General features: G+C 40.7%; 1 protein-coding gene across 2 annotated transcripts in view; it reads left to right on the top strand.

The window, feature by feature from the left end:
* The first annotated feature begins 337 nt into the window (after window positions 1-337).
* LOC143982974 (uncharacterized) overlaps window positions 338-14006 on the top strand; it is a 45572-nt gene continuing 31903 nt past the window's right edge. The window contains exons 1-2 of one of the 2 annotated variants that reach the window (XM_077482159.1): window positions 338-438; window positions 6490-6672. The gene's annotated coding sequence lies outside the window, so the exon portion shown is untranslated. Of the gene's footprint in view, window positions 439-1611; window positions 1828-6489; window positions 6673-14006 lie in introns of those variants that run through there. The other variant, XM_077482158.1, reaches the window with a different exon arrangement.

Here is a 14006-nt window from a genome sequence, read left to right on the forward strand (position 1 = left end):
TCAAGACAGTTGAACAGAGTGAATCTCCATAAGGGTAACACAGATGGCAATAAAAACCCGACAGTGATTCTAAAACATCACCGCTTTTTTCAAATCTTAAAAAATCCTTTAGTTTCATTTTTTTTTTTTTTACACAATGCACATGTTCTACACAACGACTAAAATCTGGGGAAATGTAATGTACAAATGTTTATAAAGCTGTTGAGCCTACAATAATTTTTCCATAATTAGAATACATTTCTTTGTATGGCACTTGCTGAGACATCCTTTCTGTAGCTTGTCTGTGAGCTGTGGATACGTTGTGGGGGCGGGTTTTGTATCCCTTGTATTTACATAGAATTCAGCCTGGTTTTGCAAGTTATCTTAAAGAGCTTTTAACAATCATTAGTTGACTGTGGGAAGGATATGGTGAGGATCAGTTACCTCTTTTTTGGTTGTGTAAGTAACAAGCTTTATCTTGGGTTTTGCAAGCCAACACAGTCAAACTTGTTTGCTGTATTGAGCATTGTGCATGATTTTTACTTAAATTTGGATATTTAAATGTGAAAAACATAATGGCATGGCATTTAAAAATTCAGTATTTACAATGCACTCAATTTGAATGTTGCATTCCTGAATTTTTGCAGTAGGAACACATTTGATGAAATTCATATTATTCATGTTTTCTTTTCAGATGAGTTTGATCAATACACTTATTATTATGTTATTATTTAGGCAATGTTGGTGGGTTTACAATATACCTAAATTCCAGTTTATAACTAGGTAATTGACTCATTTTGGTGTTTTTGATAAATTGGCTTTGGTGTGATTATTTTAGACAAGCTAAATTCTTGATTTCCTTATCCCACAGAAGCAAAATAATCAATATGTGTTTTTGTTCATATATATTAGCATGTTAAATGTATCTAAGGGCTTGTGATTTTTGCTTTCTACATATGTTGCAGATGCAATTATAAACTTGTTTTGCTTTTTTGTTTATCTTTGCTGTTGCTGGGCATCCTGTTCACTAGAGTTTTGTAATCTGAGCCTATTTGCAAGTCAATGGGACCAGAAACAAAAGCATCTCATGTGCGTCTCAAAAGCAAGGTAGTTTTCCTTGAAAGCACATAAAAGAATATTGCATTTGATTAGCTTCTGAGCTTACACTAAAATAAAGTGATACAAAGAGCAATGATGTGCAAAGTGTTCATGGTAACCAGCTATCACCTTTCTTCTGTCAAAACAATTAAACTTGATTGGTTGCTAGGGTTACTGTAATTTGCACATTTGCTAAGCTAGGTAGGGGCTTAACGAATATGTATTAAGGACTGTTAAATGTAACACATGGTTTAACCCTGGCCAGACATTCCTTTGGCTATATTAAAGCATATACTGTATATTCTAGTTAGTAGACATATAAAATGATGACATACTTTGAATACACTTCTTTTCCTTTAACAAACAGGAAAGACACTCCACAGTGAAATCTTAATTTCCATTTTTGTTTACCCCCGGTGATGTCAGTTATGACGAAACTAGTAGGGTGAAGTCTTTGCTCATTCTCACCACGCTAGTTCCTATGTGATCTGCAGATCTTTTTTTACCTTGGAAACTTTTTTTATACTTGAATGATTGGACTTATGCTACCTCTCTAAACCATAGCAGTTTTATGCTATGTTGGCATTTTTCTTCTCCTTTTTTTTTATCATACTTGGGAGTGAGAAACAAAGAGAGAAGCTACCTGTGTTGATACTTCCATCATCCTGTTTGTATCCAAAAGGACAGATCACATGTATTACACCAACCCATGCTTTGCTAGGCTCCTATAATGTGGAGTCTAGCCATCTGGTAAGAGCACAGCCTTTCTTTTTTCATGGTAGAAGGTGCAGTTTTAGTGTTCAATTCGTTTATCATCACCGAGACACAAATATTTAAGAACTTTATGTTGAATTTCTTCACGGATTTGAACATTAATATTTTAGATGATTTCATGGACTTATCACTGTTTAGATCATTTGTATTTTTGTTTCATCACCTCCTTTTTAGTGCAGCAATTCTGGGTTTTTTATTTTTTATGCAAGAATGTTCTGTTGTGTAATTGCCAGCTGCTGTTTTTATTTACTATTTCACCTGTGCAATTTCTATCCACATTATTACACATCATACAAACATTGCCATAGTCATTTTTAATAATTTAATTCATTTACATGCATCAGTATATTTTCTATTCAAAGATCCAGTACCAGTCATTTTTCATGAGTCAAAGGCACCTTTCTTTCTTTTACAATATCAATACTTTATTAGCGATAGCACATTTGTAGTTTTTCTCTATGTCTGCATATTAGGCATAGTCCCTACTGAGCAGATTGCCACATAGAAATCCATGTATAAAGCTGGCCATACACCATACAATTTTCTTATTCAATTTCCTTTAGATTTACCTTCAACTGTGTAGTACAAGGGCCTGCCTGATTGCACACAAACTGAAAGTGTTCAGATTTGACTTCATATTATATGGTTTTGGTAAATCTAAAGGAAATCTATAGAAGAACATTTTATAATGTATGGCCAGCCTAAGCCAGAATCAGAGCAAAATGAAAAACCTGCACTGTTGTGAATGTTGCATTGTGAATGAACCTTAAATGCTTTGTGCAAAACTAAGATTTGATATGCAAAAGAAAAATGTGTGTGTGTATATATATATATATATATATATATATATTATCAGTTTAAAAGCTTATAATGTAAAAATAAAAAAATATATAAATGTTTAACATTTGTTGATGCGATGTGATGCCAATCACAGATGCGAACTGCAACGGTGTGCTGTGGCCAATGCTTCAAACTTAATCTTTGATCTATTGTGGTGCATTGGACGACCCATTAAAATAATTAGACTGCAGTAAAACAACATATGTTAACACATGGCACAAAATGTGTGCATTTAAATCATTACGGCTGACCTTGCAGGTTTGGAAGGATCTTTAATAAAGAGTACACCCATGGCACAGTATTCACAAAGCACAGCAGCAGCTGTGTACATTTAGACAATTTTTCTCTGATTACGCCCTTGTTCGCGGCTTCGAAACCATGCGACTTCATCTGAAATCTCATGATTTCAAAGCCGCATTTCGGGTGCAACTTGAAAGACATCTGTGCAGCTTCATGCACAGATGTATACTTACTGAAGTTGCAACCGAAATCTCCACAATTTGTGCAGGAACTACTTTTGCAAATTGGTGTGGTGCCACAAAGTTGGCATCGCACAGATTGGAACGGTGGCAGCAGTAGGCTGCGACTTGTCATGCAATTTGACCTGTCAAATCACATGACAAATCAGTCCAATGTGAATGAGGGCAAAACGAGGGAAAGAGAGCAGGCAGGGAGGGATAGGCATGGCTTAATTAACTACATCTGAGTAAATTTGAGCCTGAACTGTGAACATTGTAAACAACATGATTTTTCTTTAATTTAATGGCTAAGATTAGACAGGTAAAGACATGAAAAAAAAAAAGCTTCTGGTTTTAATGTGAATCAACACGAATAATATGTGAAAATACAAACAGTAGTTAATAATTGTTTAGATCATGGCAAGTATACTTAAAACTGGACTTTGGTCACAGAGGAAAACTATCCCCTGGATGACACCCCTCCCCACACCTAGAAGGTGAAATTAGAATTTAAAGCGGGAGTCCACCAGGACTCCGCGTTTTTTTTTTTTTTTTTTTAAAGCCAGCAGCTACAAATACTGCAGCTGCTGACTTTTAAAATAGTGACACTTACCTGTCCAGCGCGCCCGCGATGTCGGCACCCGAAGCCGATCTCTAGGTCGCCTGTCGGGTCCTGCCGCCGCCATCTTGGGTATGGGAATCAGGAAATGGAGCCTTTCGGCTTCATTTCCCGGTTCCCTACTGCGCATGCGCGAATCGCGCTGCGCAATAAGGACGTTCCCCGCTGCCTCTGGGATCTGTGTGTTTCCCAGCAGGCAGCGGGGCACTTGCGGGAAGGGGCGGGCACTTGTGGAAAGGGGCGTAAGTTACGCCCCTTTCCGCAGAGAGATATCCCGGAAGTGGGTGCAGTTACCTGGATTATCCAGGTAACTGCACCCCCCTCCCCCCTGAAAGGTGCCGATTGTGGCACCGGAGGGGGGGAGGGTTCCGATGAGCGGAAGGTCCACTTTAGGGTGGACCTCCGCTTTAAGTAAACATATTCTGATTCTTTTTTCTATCTCTCTCTATTTCTGTTTTAACTATGCCACTTAATGGAGGGTGCTGGTAGCATCATCACACAGAAAAACAAAGTTTATTGGTGATCTTTGTGTGACTAGTCTGATGGCACATATGAAAATACCAGTAGAGATGGGTCTATCTTCTTAAAGTGGAAGTAAACTCCCCTATCCTTTTCAGCCAAGGAAGCTGCCATCTTTGCCTCTGTTTAATCTTCAACTGCTATGGTGCTGCACATGTGATTCGTTATGACACCAGCCATTGGATGGTTTGATAGTTTGGCTGAGAGCACAGCCAATGTGCAGTTAGCATTCCCGACATGCCTTTTTTTTTTTAACTGTTTAAATCGATGGGTTTACTTCCACTTTAAAGTGTATATCAAGGCAAAATAAAAATAGGCAATATATCTCATCAAAACATGCACATTTACCCATGTTTTGTTCCTTAAGACTATTGCAAATGCAGAAAAATATACAATTTGACCTGGTAAAAATGCACCCAGCTTTTGATTTCCAATTGTGGGCTGACAAAGCACAGCATTTTTGTGGACTTAATGGTATCAACCCTGCCTGTTGTCATTTGCTAAACTATTTAAAGCGGAGGTCCACCCTAAAGTGGACCTTCCGCTCATCGGAACCCTCCCCCCCTCCGGTGCCACAATCGGCACCTTTCAGGGGGGAGGGGGGTGCAGTTACCTGGATAATCCAGGTAACTGCACCCACTTCCGGGATAGCTCTCTGCGGAAAGGGGCGTAACGTACGCCCCTTTCCGCAAGTGCCCGCCCCTTCCCGCAAGTGCCCCGCTGCCTGCTGGGAAACACACAGATCCCAGAGGCAGCGGGGAGCGTCCTTATTGCGCAGCGCGATTCGCGCATGCGCAGTAGGGAACCGGGAAATGAAGCCGAAAGGCTCCATTTCCTGATTCCCATACCCAAGATGGCGGCGGCAGGACCCGACAGGCGACCTAGAGATCGGCTTCGGGTGCCGACATCGCGGGCGCGCTGGACAGGTAAGTGTCACTATTTTAAAAGTCAGCAGCTGCAGTATTTGTAGCTGCTGGCTTTTAAAAAAAAAAAAACGCGGAGTCCCGGTGGACTCCCGCTTTAACCACTTCAACTGTCGTCTTATGCACAGCATAGAATCTAATAGGCTTGCAGTCCAAGAAAAGAATGGGGGGATGTGGGGTCTCCTAGGAAGGGAGTACAGGACACATGACAAAAAATTCTTCCAGGTCTTCTTAATCTCAATGTAGGCTAAGGCCAGCAATAGACTGTTCAAATCTCAGCCTGTTCAGCAGGAACCTTATATTGGCAGGCTGAATGCACCAACTTAATCGATCGATCACCTTGAGTACAATCAGCCTGCCAGATTTTATTTGCGATTATCACTAGCGGCTGCCATAGCCGCTAGCAATAATCACTGTGTTCTTCCGGCAGGGACGGCTTCTCCTGCCCCCCGGTCTGCATAAGACTCAACAGAAGTAGAAAGCAGGCAGTTTTTAATTTGTATGTTTAGTGATTAGCATTAGTTTTACAACAGAAAATTCACATTAAAAAAAAAAAGTATTTTGCTTTAAGAAATAATGCTATTGTCCAATAAGACCAATAAGTAAAAGTAAAGCTGGGCATAGATGGATAGATTTTTAACAAAAATTCTTAGGAAAAGTCTTAAGAAAATTCTCAGAACATTCTCAGAACACTTGAATGTCGTTTAAAAGATTTTGCTTGCTTTAAATATTTGATTTTGGAATTAATGTTTTTTTACAGAACAAAAACCTCATACACTGTTAGAAATTTGCTTGTTCAAAAAAATAAATAAATAATAATTCCATCCTTCCATCCTGTTCCTTCAAATTTTCTCATCACTGTGGTCAAAAACAAACATGGATTTTGAAATGATTAGAAAAATAAACAAACTTTCTTTAAATATTCTTTTCCTAAGAATTTTTGTTCGAAATTCTACCGGATCTATGGTCAGCTTAATGCATAATGGAACATTTTTTCCAATCTCATTGTACATGGTCAATATGTAAAGCCTTAATTTTATGTTTGCAATAACAATGGATATGGAAATGAGAAACCATTGTAGGATCTAAGGTCACTTTTAAAACTCCACACAGATTTTACATACATATATATATATATATATATATATATATGCTTGGGTGGTTCCTATTTTCTCAGCTGATCTTTTCATAAGGCATTTATTTCCTATAAGCATTTTTACCCTACCCTGTTATTAGAGCATTTTAAAGACTTTCTCATTCTGTTTCTCCCTGGCTGTAGAGTGACCTATTATAGTGGGACATTGTTCAGGATCCTTTTACAAAAGGCATTCCTAAGACGTCACTAATGAGGAAAAAAACCTCTTTCACTTTGCTGCACTGTTGAGTGTTGTCCAAGAGCCCAGACCTTACAGTGCCAGTTTTGTAGACAACTGCTGGATTTCCTCCTCACACATACAACATAGTAAGTTATTTTTGTTATTATTATTATTTATACACCTTTGTGCTGTGTTACTAAATGTGCTATAGTTCTGTATACTAACTTACCATTTATTGATTAATTGATGCTTTGACTTATTTTGAATGCAGAGTTAGGCCTCATTTATATGAGCAGCGCATGAGTTATAAGTTATTATAAGGGCTATTTATAACAGACAATTTATTTGCCTAATGCTGTAGAGAACATTGCATGATAGGAGGAGAACTCAGTAACATGACTTTGACAGGTCATATGACCAAGCTCTCCTTCTCATGACACTTCCCCCCACTTCCTCCTTCCCATTTATTAAAATGATAGTACCATTGCTGTAGTCCCAGTGCAACAAAGTAGAAGACCTTTAGGGCATACCTGATGTGTCTGTGTTTTGAATTTTTTGTTAAGCAGTGGAATGGCTGTTATAAGGTCATAATGATGCTCTATAAATAAATTATCCATGTTGTTCATTGAAGCAAATGCATTTTTTTGGTCAGACTGTTAGAAATGCATAGTAACTAAAGTTATCATTCCATGTAAATGCTTTAAACACACATAAACTGATACTGATGCGTGCTAACACATCTAGTGTACATACATTGCAAAAATTTAAAACACAAAAAACTGAAAATAATCGAAATGCTTCTATAGATTTAATAGAAAAAAAACTTTGTGGCTCCTTTTTCACGTTCTGGCCTGGTGTGTCTGTGGTAATGTGCAGTGTAATAGCGTAAATGGTAATATAGTCATACGGCTAAGAACTTTATGCTTCTATGTGCATTGCATATTACCTGCAATTGACAAAAAGCAAATGCGTGTTGATGTAAACTAATTGTAAGCCCCCATTCACACTAGTGTGTTTTCTCCTGTGCTTGTTGTCAAACTACACTGCATGACAATGGAATTTGTATTATTTTCTATGGTGCCTATTTATATCAATGCAGCACAGCTGCAGCATGTTTTTGAAAAAGTGCAGACACTTTAATGGGAGTACAGGTAAACTGCAAGTATACTGCATGTAGTGTGTTTTTGGCAGAGTTATGTGTATAAAACCCAGTCTTCTCCTCCTACAAAAAAAAGCATGAAAAACGTGTGACATCACACTAAAACCACATTCTATTAACATAAAAATAAAAATGAAAAATCACTTACTTATCAAGGCAGATCTAAAAAAAAAAGCCAAAGTCTTTTTCAGCTCTATTAAACATTACTGGTAGCCAGTAAAGCCTGATTCACACCTACGCAGTTTTAGTGCTTTTGCATTTTGCATATTTGCACTGCAGTCCATTCACCATGGTTTCCTATGGAACACGTTCTGTAGTGCAAATCTGCAAAATGCAAAAAGCACAAAAAATGCATAGGTGTGAATCAGGCCTAAAGGCTTCTGTAAGCAAAATAGCCATGTCAATGGGAATATCTTCAAAACACCTTGGCCTCCCGAATGTGACCTTTTTACTAATAGGTCTGTGAAGGTAATGTAGCATGTTCCCTGGAAGAAAGTAGTCTAGTCTCCATACCACGGGTCATTTTTAAAACACACTCAGTAAAGCCAAAATTGGTCCTCTGAACAACTCTTTGTTTACAAACATTTTTATTAACATGTTTGAGCAAGTACAAAAATATAAATGCATGGAGAGAATAGAGTGCACATACAAAAAAACCTATGATTGTACAGGTGAATAGCTCTCCAAATATCTGTGCAGTGGCGTAGCTAGAACCCTCAGGGCCCCGATGCAAGAAACCATGGAGGCCCCCCCCCCGACCTCCGGACAAAGCTCTTTACTCGGAGCCCCGTGGGGGAACACCAGGGCCCGGTCACAAGTGGGTGGTGGCATATAAAGGAACCGATTTCTCCATTTCCCCCCGCTTCTCCTCCTCTCCCACCCACAGGCATTCAGCGGCTGCAGGAGGAAAATGGAGAGACCGGTTCCTCTATGCCGGTGTTTCACAATCTTTTTCCAGTCAGGGCTCCCTTGAAGTATACCCCTCGGTGAATGGGGCTGCACTGCAACCCCCCTGCAACTGTGTGCATTGCATGCAGTTGCAGCATAGTGATGATGCATTTAAGGGGTTAAAACAGGTGGTCAGTATGCAACATATTGCCTCTCTACCGGCTGTCAAATCTGAGCATGGATTGCTTTTCGGAAAAACAGCATTTTACATAAAATGTGCATACATACATGTAAACACACATATAAACACACACACATTATATATATATATATATATATATATATATATATATATATATACACACACATACACACACACACACACACACACACATAAAAACACACACACACATATATATATAAATGCACATATGCACGCACATATAAACCAGTGGCAGCTGGTGCTCAAAATTTTTAAGCAAACTGAAAAAAAAAACATCAATTGCAGCCACTGTGCCCATGAAATGCTGCCACTGTGCCCATCAAACTCTGCCGCTGTGCCATCAAATGCCGCCAGTGTACCCATCAAATGCTGCCAGTGTACCCATCAAATGCTGCCACTGTGCCATCAAATGCCACCACTGTGCCCATCAAATTCTGCCACTGTGTCCATTAAATGCTGCCGGTGTGCCCATTAAATGCTGCCAGTGTGCCATCAAATGCTGCCACTGTGAATCCCCACTGCCCGCTCGCCGTCTGCCCGGCAATTACCCTGTCTTGGTGGGGCAGCGGGTGACGGCCGCGAGCAGGGTCCTCCATGCGTCTCCTGCCATCCTCATCTCCCGTCCTCTCCTCCTGATAGGCGTCCATTAGCTGCACCTATCATTTCAGCCAATCAGGTGACAGGTAACAGACCCGCACGCCTGATTGGTGGAGAGGCAGTTCATTGTTAGGAAAGTGAATATTGATTCACTTTTCTAACACACCTGGGTGGACTGTGAGCGTCAAGCATGGCGCTCGCAGTTCACCTATTTTGAAGCCTATTAGAGCCTATGGCTCTAATTAGGTGCTTCAAAAACACCCCCCCCCCCCCCCCCCCCCGCCGCTATAATTCAGGCGCCCGGTGCCCCAAAAGGGACCGGACACCTAAATATGGGGGTGGCAACGGTGGCCATGGATAGATTCATGCTATGCTATGCATGAATCTATCCATTGGTCATAGAGGGAGTGGCTGGAGAGAAGGGGCGGCACCTGTGCGCCCTTTTGGACTCACCACCACTGATAAACACATTCACATACATACATATGCATACATACATGCATACATACACATACATATATGAACACACATACATGCATGCATGCACACACACACACACACCCACACATACATGCACACACACATACACACATGCACACCCATACACACATGCATGCACACACCCACACCCACACCCAAAAAATAATAAAATAACAACATTCAGAATAGAAAAGAATCTAGATAAGGTAACAAGGTAGTTTCTGCATTATAATTAGACAGGGTACATAGAAGGTAAGCTCTAGATGGGAATCTTTCTATATACCTGAAACAACAGTACTAGGTGTGTTATCTTCCGGGGTTACCCTAAAGGGGGTAAAATACCAATGGGTATGCAGCTTGACAACAATAACCTTATGGCGATGGAACGTGTGCATTTGTGCATGTTGATGACCATGTCATGCCAATCCTCCTCCGAGATCTCCTGGCCAGTCTCTGCCTCACATCACAGCATAGCTGGTGATTTGGCTGTACTATTGTAGTCATTAAGGTACTGATATAAAGTTGAGATAGCCCCCTTGTCTATAGAGGCCTCCCCACAGAGGTTCTCAAATGGTGTTACAGCCCCTTCAACCGTTTGAGGTAACATACTGTATTAGAGAAGGAATGACAAATTTGTAGATATTTATAGAATTCAGAGCTGTGAAGGGCATAATTCTGTTGGAGATATTCAAATGAGCAAAATGTAGCAAAGAGACTAGGGTCACAAGGCCCTGTGATATCCAATTTGAGAACTCTTTACCCCTATTAAAGGCCGGGGAATTGGGGATTACCTAGGAAGGAGGCTAGGTGTAGGGGACTAGAGTGTAATTTAAATTTTACCCTGTAAAGGGATCAGAGGTACAGGGACTGGCCCACTATGCTATTGAGTGATGCAACATCCTTAGGGGAAATGGAGCCTGACCAAAGGAGACCCGGGAGAAAGAAGGGGACAACTGAGGTCCTTTCAAACTGTAACCAAGGAATAGAGAATGAAAAGGCCTGCCATTGTGCTAATTGAATGAGGTGTGAAGCCAAGAAGTATTTCCATAGATCAGGGTAGCCAAGGCCGCCTCTAGACTGGGCCCCATACATCATCTGTCACGCTCATATGGGGTTTCTTGTTTTGCCAGATAAATTTAAACAGATCGGATTGTACAGCCATTATCGTAGAGTGGGGAACATAAAGGGGTAGGGCTCTAAAGAAAAATAACAGCTCAGGGAGGATCAACATTTTTACTGCTTGAATTCTTCCTAGAAAGGATATGTGGTATGAGGACCACTGGCTGAGTAAGGATCTAACATTGGCGAAGGCTTGGGGATAGTTATGTGTGTACATCAGTTTGAGGGAGGGGGCTAAGCAGATCCCTAGGTATTGTAGGGTGCCCGAGCTCCAGGAAAATTTACATTTATCTTTGAGATTGGCTATTAAGGGTTGAGGGAGGTTAATAGGTAGGGCTACATATTTAGATGGATTTACTCCCATACCTGTAAGTTGGTGAAATGTGGCTAAGGTAGAACGTAGATTGGGGAGGAGGGTCCAAAAGGAATAGGAGGACATCGTCCACGTACAAGCTGAGTTTATTTTCTTGGCTATTCTTCATGTATCCTTTGATGTTGGGGTTAGAGGCAATTGAATGGGCCAGTGGTTCAATAGCCAAGGTGAACATGGGGGAGAGGGTACAGCCCTGCCTAGTGCCTCTACCTAAGGTGAAGTGTTCCAAATTGCACCCAGGGAGCTTGATAAGGGTTCAGGGATTGTGCTACAGAGCCTTAAAGCCATGGATGAACTCCCCATTAAAGCTGAATTTGGCTAAAATGGAGTCTAAATAAGGCCATAGGATGCTGTTGAAGGCCTTATTAATGTCCAAGCTACGGTAAGTAACTAGACCTTACGGGAGTTAATGTTTGCATCCTGTATCACATTAGTGGCAAACCATATGTTATCAGTGATTTACCAAGTGGGAATGAAACCTGTTTGGTCCGGGGGGAGACCAGGGAAGTAATAACAGATGCCAGACGATCCGCTAGTAAACGGCCAAAAATCTTTAAATCATTATTAATGACCGAAATGGGGCGGGGGGGGTGTAGCTAAGGAGTTCATAGGAGTCCAGGATGAGGAGTAGGCCCATAAAACAGCTGACAGTACATTTCTAAAGAGATCAGACTGAGAACATAAGTGGTGAGTAGAACCATCCATTGAGCGTAACATGTAGAGCGACCATATATGTAGTAACTAATAATAAAAATAATAAGAAAAAAATAAAAAGTCCATGAACCAGAAAAACAAGCCAAAAAATGGCTAAAGTTAGCTAGTGGGGTCAGGGGAAAAGCTCTCGCCCTGACCAAAAGAACAGTGTCAATTCAGACCAAAGGGCCCATTACTCTAATAAAGTATAGCTGTGGATAAAATTGTTCCAAGGAACTGAGTTTTCCAGGTACCTGTAGAGGTCCTTTGGGACAGGATCTCCTATTCTGTGGTGGAGCCAACAGGTAGGGACTGAATTAGAGTAGGGGGATGGGCGCAACTGACCTCAGCACAGCCAGGAGAGTGTCCAGTGGTTAATGAGCATGACTGCTTTGTTCAGTCATCCGTAAGCTTAAAAGAAAGAGAAAGGGGGAAATAAAAACACAAAGGAGGGGGAGAAGCAGGTGTTAATGTTGACTCCGATGATTCTGTCTTGGAGATGGAGTAGCCCAGATGGGAGCTAAACGTGGAGTGAAAGGTAGCCTAGGAAGCACAGCTGCGTTGAGGAGGCCCAACTTCACCAAGAGCTCTTTACCCTCTGGAACCACGGTGACTGTGTATGTTGTGCCTTTGTGGGGAACCTGCAGCTTAAATGGAAATCCCCAGCAATACTGAATTCTGGCGGACTGAAGAACAGAAGTGACCTCTTTCATCCTCCTGCGTTTATTCAGGGTGGTAGGCGAAATGTCAGGGTATATTTGGATATAAATGCCCTCATATTGTATATTCAGAGTATTGCAGGAGGCCCTGAGGATTTCTTCCTTAATCAGAAAATCTTTAAGGCAGAGCACAATATCCCTCAGGGTTTTTTCAGGAGGGGGTTTAGGATGCAGGGTTCTGTGAATCCTGTCGCAAGTAAATGCAAACAAGGGAAAATCAGAGAGAAGAGAATTCAACAGTTTTTGTACCGCAGGAAGCAGATCCATTACGGTCTCTGGTAAGGTTGCACCGATACTAGTATCGGTATTGGTGTCGATACCGAGCATTTACACAAGTATCGGTACTCGTGTAAATGCACCGATACCTGAAAACATTACTTTCAGGCTCGCTTCTTTGAGCTGTCAGTGGGTCTCCCCAGCGTTAAAGAAGTCCAGTAGTTGGAGCTGTCAAAAAAAACCCAGCTGGCAATGTTTATTAACAACATTGCTCAGCCCTGAAACACTAAACTAAAAAGAAATATCGTTTCTTTTTGTATATTTCTGTTTCTTCATCTGCAGATCAAAGGGATGAACAAATGTTCCTCTGTTTAACTCCTTAATAACCCTTAATTTACTCTAATCAGCCTTAATTAACCCCCTATTCCCCTCCATTTAATTATTATTTTCCTACTTTTATCTTTTGTTCACGTCTATTTTTTAAACGTTAAACAATTAAAACTTTTTTTTGTTTGCTTTATAAGTATAATATATATTTTCACATTAAAGAAGCGCTTAATTAAAAAAAATCTATTTATTTAATTTCACTTTTCAATGCTTTGTACCATTGCTGACAGCTGAAGTTAAAACAAAACAGTTGCGTAGGTATCGGTAATTGGTATTGGCGAGTACTAAAAAAAAGTATAGGTATTTGTACTCATTGTAAATAAAATGGTATTGGTGTTGGTGCATCCCTAGTCTCTGGGACCTCTTGCACCCTGAGGTTGTTACGTCTGTTCCTGTTGCCCAGGTCCTTCAGGTGGGCTTGGAGCTGTATCACAGTTTCAGAAAGGGATTAGTGGTATTTCCTGAGATAAGTGTAGGCTAGGCTGAGCTCATCATTTTTTGTTTCTAATAAGTCCTGGTGCCTAATGCTACTATCTCCAGGGATAGGGTGTTAGTGGATTTGTGCAGCTCTGATTGAAACTTCTGTGCTATCTTGTCCTACATGACAGTAAGATTTTCATCCAGAT

The sequence above is a fragment of the Lithobates pipiens genome, unplaced genomic scaffold, assembly GCF_037356315.1.
Source record: "Lithobates pipiens isolate NorthernLeopardFrog02 unplaced genomic scaffold, aLitPip1_a1.2 Scaffold_16, whole genome shotgun sequence".
Classification (NCBI taxonomy): domain Eukaryota; kingdom Metazoa; phylum Chordata; class Amphibia; order Anura; family Ranidae; genus Lithobates; species Lithobates pipiens.